This window comes from Lithobates pipiens, unplaced genomic scaffold (assembly GCF_037356315.1).
Source record: "Lithobates pipiens isolate NorthernLeopardFrog02 unplaced genomic scaffold, aLitPip1_a1.2 Scaffold_1, whole genome shotgun sequence".
NCBI classification, from domain to species: Eukaryota; Metazoa; Chordata; class Amphibia; order Anura; family Ranidae; genus Lithobates; species Lithobates pipiens.
This window is the reverse complement of record NW_027507685.1, coordinates 124,085,516-124,092,872: the sequence shown is the minus strand read 5'-3', so window position 1 is coordinate 124,092,872 and position 7,357 is coordinate 124,085,516. Positions and strand designations below refer to the sequence as shown.

Sequence of the window (7,357 nt, the reverse complement as noted above, 5' to 3'; positions counted from 1 at the left end):
ATTACAGTCGTGAGCAATTTTCAATAAAAATTTTTCCTTCAGAAATGTCATTATTGCTGTGGCATGTACTAGACATCGCACAGATACGCCACTTTACAGGCAGACTTAGGGGACATCCCAGGCACGATAGTTTAACAATTTTTCATTATTTCACTTCATCATTAAAATCACTGCTCCTTTAAAAGCTAATTTTAAAACCTTATTTTTGTATTGATACATGTGCCCCAGGTCCCCATACACTTTTTATGGCATATAACTTGCATAAAATCCTTCAATGAGGACTTTTGACTTTGCAGGTTCGAGCCCCATTGAGATCAACTATTCCCGCATATGCCGATTTGACAGGTATGTTCACCGGCAATAGTGCAATTTTCTATTTACATGCCCGCCCATTTGAAGTCTTAATTGGCTTAATTGGGCGATTGCATATTCGTGCTATAGTAAATGACCCCCACAGTTTTACTAATGCATGCCTAAATTGCAAAATTTTCTTTATGTGTAAGGATTTGTTTAACACTCTGTCATGAAGGGGTTCAAATAGAAACTTCTAAAAGGGAAACAAAATTTCCTTTTTAGAAACAGTTTTAGTTCCTAAAATTTTGTTTTGGGAAGTGATAATTACTGCTAACAGCCGCGTCGATGTATCATTTTTTTGTTTCATCCTATCAGTGTACATCATCATTAAGTGACTTATATTTTATATTGGGTATGGTAAATTTGTGAACTTCATTATACACTTATGCCTACATTTAGTGTATAATCCCATTGTGCCATGCTGTACATTACAAAGCCCTGACCACTTCCCTGTATGCATTATACTATATGTTACTTAGCCCTAACCACTTAAACCCGGACTCCTGTTGGCTGCTATCCTTCATGTGACACTGTTCTGCTATGAGAACTAGCACCGGCTTTCTTGTCCATCTGTAAGTAACAGCATCTGTGCTTCTCTGTTGCCCTTGTGCCTCCTATTGCCATTACAAGGCTCCCTTTAGTCTCTGATCAGGTAAGTAACAGCTGCATTGTGTACTCTACATTCCTAACCAAAATGTTCATTGTCCCAAAGGTTGCTGGTTGCTATGTAGACTGCAGCTATTTTATAACATCTTTCTTTGGGTAAGCTTTTTTAATGGCCATTTGTTATGTGCCTGTGAGGCTGTTTGTTATGTGCCTGTGAGGCTGTTGTTTGTGGCACTCTGGAGCAATGTTTTTTTTTTTTAATTTTAAAATTCTTTAAGCAGACCTTGCAGGAAAAATGCAAGGTCTGTTTGAAATATTAGGTCCCTCTTCCCCATCTCAAATAGCACACTGACAAAAAAAAGTTGTTGTGAAAAAGTAAATATAAGTAAAGTAACTTATTCTGAAGATCCCAGTCGAGGGTGGCATCATTGTTCCTCTTCTGGCAGCAACCCAAGGAAAGTTGAGTATCCAAAATCTTAGGCCGCGTACACACGCGGGGACTGTTCGCCCAACTTTGTCCGTCAAACAGTTTCAGCAAACAGTCCGCTCAAAATTAGCATGGACGGACAGGGCCACACACGACGAACGAACAGTTTGCTGAAACCGTGCGCGATGACGTGAACGGCACGTACGACGGGACGAAAAATACGACGTCCTATACACTGCATTATAACTTTCGGCGTGTAAATCCTTTCTGAGCATGCGCGGAACTTAGTTTGACGAACAAGCCTACACACGAGGGGATTGTTCGCTGAAACAAAGTTTCAGCGGACAGTTTTTCGGAAATTCCGAAAAACCTTGTTCAGCGGACTGTTCGCTGAAACTGTCCGCTGAAAGCCCACACACGAGCGGACTGTCCGCCGAAACACTGTTCAGCGGACAAAGTTGGGCGAACAGTCCCCGCGTGTGTACGCGGCCTTAGAAGAACATGATCCTAAACTGCATTGCATCATCTTCTTATGAGATTTCAGGTATTCAACACTCTCTGGGATTTTGCCAAAAGCTTCAAGACGTCACCCTCAGTACAGAAGCTAGGGCAGAGAAATGTATATTTACTGACATCTTTTTCTTATAGGTTTTTAGAACTGTAAAGCTATAATATGCAACAATGGAGGGGACCCGATGTATTAAGGGGACCTTGCAGTTTAAAGTGATATTAAAGGCTTGTTTTTTTTTAAAATGTTATACTTACCTGCTCTGTGCAGTGGTTTTTCTGGCACTCCTGGCCCCTCCCCCCTGCCGAGTGCCCCCACAGCAAGCAGCTTGCAATGAGGGCACCCACATCTGCCTCAGCCAATGAGGAGTGAGAGTCCTCGGAGAGCCAAAATTCTTGTACACATCGCTGGGTCGAGATGAGGCTCAGGTAAGTATTAGAGGGGCTGGGGGGACTGCTGCACACAGAAGGTTTTTTACCTTCTTGCATAGAATGCATGAAGGTAAAAAAAACACGAGCCTTTAGAACTACTTTCATATTTATAGCTTTAGGCTGGGTTCACATTGATGCGAACATGTTTGCATGTGATTCGCAACATATTGCTGTGCAGATCGCATGCAATGTCTGTGCAATGTAAATTCAGCTGTACAGTTTGATTAGAAATGGTTAATGGTGCGCTGTTCCTTTAAATGGTGAACTGATGTGATGATGAACAAAATAAAGTGAAATAACAATTCCTGCCTCAGTGTTCAAACATAGAGCATGTGTGTGTGTAAACAAATATAATATATGCAGTATAGTCTCCATTTCCCAGTCGACGACAGTAGTGTAGAAACGCATCAGATCGGAGAGTACTTGCAACGCTATCTGGTCTAATTGGCAGACTGACACCGCCACTAGAGATATCATTCATGCTGGAATTTTTTAACCTCTATGTAAGTTAATCTATAAATTTTTTTAAAATAAAATTGGCTGATTTACACTATGAGGCTTCTCCCTTTTCATATATGATCTTTGAACACATGGAGCTCATCCCTGCAAGTGTATCAAGACATGTTGTTTGAAAATCTTCACACCTGTGATCAGGGCAGGACTTAGGGTGGTTGGGGCCCCTGGGCTTGAGTCACTTTCGGGCCCTATCTTCTATACATTACCGTATATATTGGCGTATAATGCGCGCCGGCATATAACACGCACCCCAAGTTTAGGAGGGAATTTTAAGGAAAAAAACTTTTAGGAGGGAAGTTTAAGGAAAGAAAATTACATTTAAATGCCCATCAATGCAGCCTTATCAGTGTCCATCTGCAGCCTTGCATTGCAGCCTTGTCATTTGCAGCCTTGCCCCAGTGTCATTTGCAGCCTTGTCATTGCAGTCTTGAAGTTTAAAAATGGCGCCGCCAAGATACCTGAGAGTCCTGTGTATCTCGGCGGCTCTCGGGTCCTCTCTGTGGCTAAGGGTCCTCTTGCAGCCCAAAGCAGAGCCGTGAGTAGCCGAGTGTACTCGACTTGGCTCACAGTCACACCCAGTCTCTGTGTTATGTCCATCATCGGGCGGGACTGGGCGTGACTGTGAGCAGAGCTGATCTGAGTACACTTGGCTATGTATCTCGGCGGGGCCCCCTATTGGGTGGGGCCCATGGGCTTGAGCCCAGTCAAGCCCAATGGTAAGTCCAGCCCTGCCTGTGATCATCCCAGCATAAGCTTCCTTGATCTCTGTCATAGGGATCCATCAAATCTGGTAAGAGGCCACTCTCTTTTCTTGTGTATGGAACACAGCCACAGAGTTGAATACTATTTCCACTGGTCACATCCTTTATTAAGTGTATGGATTCTCTTATGGACTTGAACTTTTTCAATTCAACCTAATTTGTTTACACACTGAATATTTTGCAATCATCTTTGCACATTGATATTTTGAATAAATTCACTTGTTATGATATATAATCTGTTTTTGCATCACTGAGTTGCTATCATATTTGTTTACACACACTCATACTCTATGTTTGAACACTTAGGTAGGAAATTTGTTTATGCACTTTATTTTGTTCATCATAACATCAGTTCACAATTTAAAGGAACAGCACACCATTAACCTTTTCTATTACTTTATCCCTTCCAAGATTTGAGTTGTATCAGTTCCATACCAGACTAGCGCAGAGATATATTTGTATTTATTTTATACAGTTTGAATGGCTGAATTTGCATTGCATTTGGACCAAAATGGTACACGACCATTTTTGTTGGTTCGCACAGGAATCGGCTCGAATGGGTGTTCACAATTCACAATACCATTTGTACCATTTCACAATTCGCACTGCGATCTGATCTGGGGATGTCACTAAATTTACATTGACACCCATAGTGGTTCGCAGAGGGCAGTGTAAACTGCCTGCAAGTGACATGCGATGCAGGAACCTGCACAGGAATCGCACTGGTTCTGGCGTTCCGACAAGTGTGAACCCAGCCTTATACACACACCAGCCACTTTATTAGGTACACCTTGCTAGTACCTGGTTGGACCCCCTTTTGCCTTCAGAACTGCCTTAATTCTTTGTGACATAGAGTCAACAAGGTGTTGGAAACATTCCTCAGAGATTTTGGTCCATATTGACATGATAGCAACACGCAGTTGCTACAGATTTGTTGGCTGCACATCCATGCATGATGCAAATCTCCTGTTTCACCACATCCCAAAGGTGCTCATTAGATTGAGATCTGGTGACTGTGGAGGCCATTGGAATACAGTGACTTCATTGTCATGTTCAAGAAACCAGTGGTGAGATGATTTGATCTTTGTGACATGGTATGCCAAAGTCTAACCCTACCATTTGAATGTCGCAACTGAAAATGAGACTCATCAGACCAGGCAACATTTTTCCAATCTTCTATTGTTCAAATTTGGTGAGCCTGTGCCTCAGTTTCCCAGTCTTAGATGACATGAGTGGCACCCGGTGTGGTCTTCTGCTTCTGTAGCCCATTTGCTTCAAGGCTTGATGTGTTGTGCGTTCAGAGATGGTATTCTGCATACCTTGGTTGTAACGAGTGGTTATTTGAGTTACTGTTGCCTTTCAATAATCTCAAACCAGTCTGCCCATTATTCTGTGACCTCTGACATCAACAAGGCATTTTAGTCCACACAACTTCCGCTCCCTGGATATTTTCTCTTTTTTGGACCATTCTCTGTAAACCCTAGAGATGGTTATGTGTGAAAATCCCAGTAGATCAGCAGTTTTTGAAATGCTCAGACCAGCCCCCCTGGCACCAACAACCATGCCACATTCAAAGTCACTCATATTCCCTTTCTTCCCCATTCTAATGCTCAGTTTGAATTTCAGCAAGTCGTCTTCACCACGTCTAAATACCTAAATGCATTGAGTTGCTGCTATATGATTGGCTGATTACAAAGCAATTGAACAGGTGTACCTAATAAAGTGGCTCGTGAGTATATATAGCCTGGCCACAGGGTCACTTCAAGACAAACAGTGCAAAATGATCTGTTATACGCATGTTCACCGGTTCCCGACCGGCGCACGCCGATGTACGTCAGCAGAGTGGCACGGGCAGGCATATTGCTGTACAGGTACGTCCATTTTTAAATGCCGCCCTGCCATTGCGAGCGCGCCGCTGGTGGCGCGCTCGCGTGGCGGTCGGGACCCCCGTGAGCCTGGTCGTGGGTTCTGCAGACTTGATCGCTGTGGGGATACCCGCAATCGTCTCACAGGGCGGCTGAACAGAGAGATGCTGTTGTAAACAGCATCTCCCCGTTCTGCCTAGCAACAAGTGACGCTGATCTCTGCTCCATGTGATTGGAGCAGAGATCAGTATTCACTAACACAAAGCCCAGCCCCCCACAGTTAGTAACACTCGCCTAGGAACACTTAACCCCTACACTGCCACCCCCTGGTTAACCCCTTCACTGCCAGTGTCATTTACACAGGAATCAATGCATTTGTATAGCATTGATTGCTGTATAAATGACAATGGTCCCAAAAATGTGTCAAAAATGTCCGATGTGTCCGCTACAATGTCGCAGTCACAATAAAAATTGCTGATCACTGCCATTACTAGTAAAAAAAATTATTAAAAAAAATACCATAAAACTATCCCCTATTTTGTAAACGCTATAACTTTTGCGCAAACCAATCAATAATCGCTTATTGCAATTTTTTTTACCAAAATATGTAGAAGAATACGTATCGGCCTAAACTGAGGGAAAACATTTTTTTTATATATTTTTGGGGGATATTTATTATAACAGAAAGTAATCAAAATTGTCGCTCTATTTTTGTTTATAGCGAAAAAAAGAAAAACCGCAGGGGTGATCAAATACTACCAAAAGAAAGCTCTATTTGTGGGAAAAAAAGGACGTAAATTTTGTTCGGGAGCCACGTCGCATGACCGCGCAATTCTCAGTTAAAGCGACGCAGTGCCGAATCGCAAAAAGTGGTCTGGTCTTAAGCCAGCAAAATGGTCCGGGGCTAAAAGTGGCTAAAATACACTATTCTTTTCGCTTCCAGTAATGCAGAAGTGTCTTGTCATAATTACTTACCACATCCTTGACCAACTCTTCCTGCTTTTAATACCTCTTTCTATTTTCAGTCACCTCACTTGCAGCACATTTATATTTTAACAAAATCGCAGCCCCCCCCCCCCCCACAAACTGCACTTTTTGGCTTCTATATTTTCCAAAAAAATAAGCTATCTAGCTTTTCGGTTTCATTTTTTGTTATTAGTATGACGTCATATTTGTTTGAATAGTGTAATAGTGAGAGTCCCTGGCTCTGGGAAAATGAAGTTAGAATGGACTCAGAGTTTGCATGTCGGCGTACTGCAGAGCTACAGAGCGTAGATTTAAAAAGTAGAGAACTGCTCTGGCGGCTTTATCCAGATCTTGCTAGTTCCGAATGGGGCTCTGTAGTTTGGACATCCCTCAGAGTCTTGGGTGGGATGGGATCTCCAACCTTGTGTCTGGGTCTTTTGGATAGCCAGCAGGTTGTGTGCCCAGGTGCACATAGCCCATATAATGAGGGACTGGTGAAAGCAGTGGGAGGAGGAAGGTGGAGTGTGAGCAGCTTGTTACGGCTGGTGCTGTATGAAGAGAGACCTGTGTTTGGAAAGCTGTCTGCCCTGTGGGAGACTGTAACCTGTTTAAGAAGGATTCTTTGCCCAGGGACTGGGAAAGGCTGGCCAGCCTTGAGAGTTGGGAAGACTAAGCCCTTCTACACACGGTCGGACATTCCGACAACAAAATCCGTCGGTTAAGAATCGATAAGTCTGTTGGGAGCAAGTAGAGGAACTACTGACAAGAGAGAGCCAGTTGGCTCGGTATGTTTTAATTTATGAGTGCTGAATGAAGTTAAACCCCTGCGTGGGATTCCTGGATGGACTTTTGTTTTTTCCCTTTAACCAGTTGAGGTCCAGGTCATAGCCGAATGACGGCTACAGCGCGGACCTCAATTTCCT

At 43.1% G+C, this 7,357-nt stretch overlaps 1 protein-coding gene across 1 annotated transcript in view; it reads left to right on the top strand.

The window, feature by feature from the left end:
• Window positions 1-770: 770 nt before the first annotated feature.
• The window catches only part of LOC143974484 (P2Y purinoceptor 4-like), a 33,655-nt gene continuing 27,068 nt past the window's right edge, over window positions 771-7,357 (top strand). The window contains exon 1 of the mRNA XM_077475953.1: window positions 771-1,006. The gene's annotated coding sequence lies outside the window, so the exon portion shown is untranslated. The remainder of the gene's footprint in view (window positions 1,007-7,357) is intronic.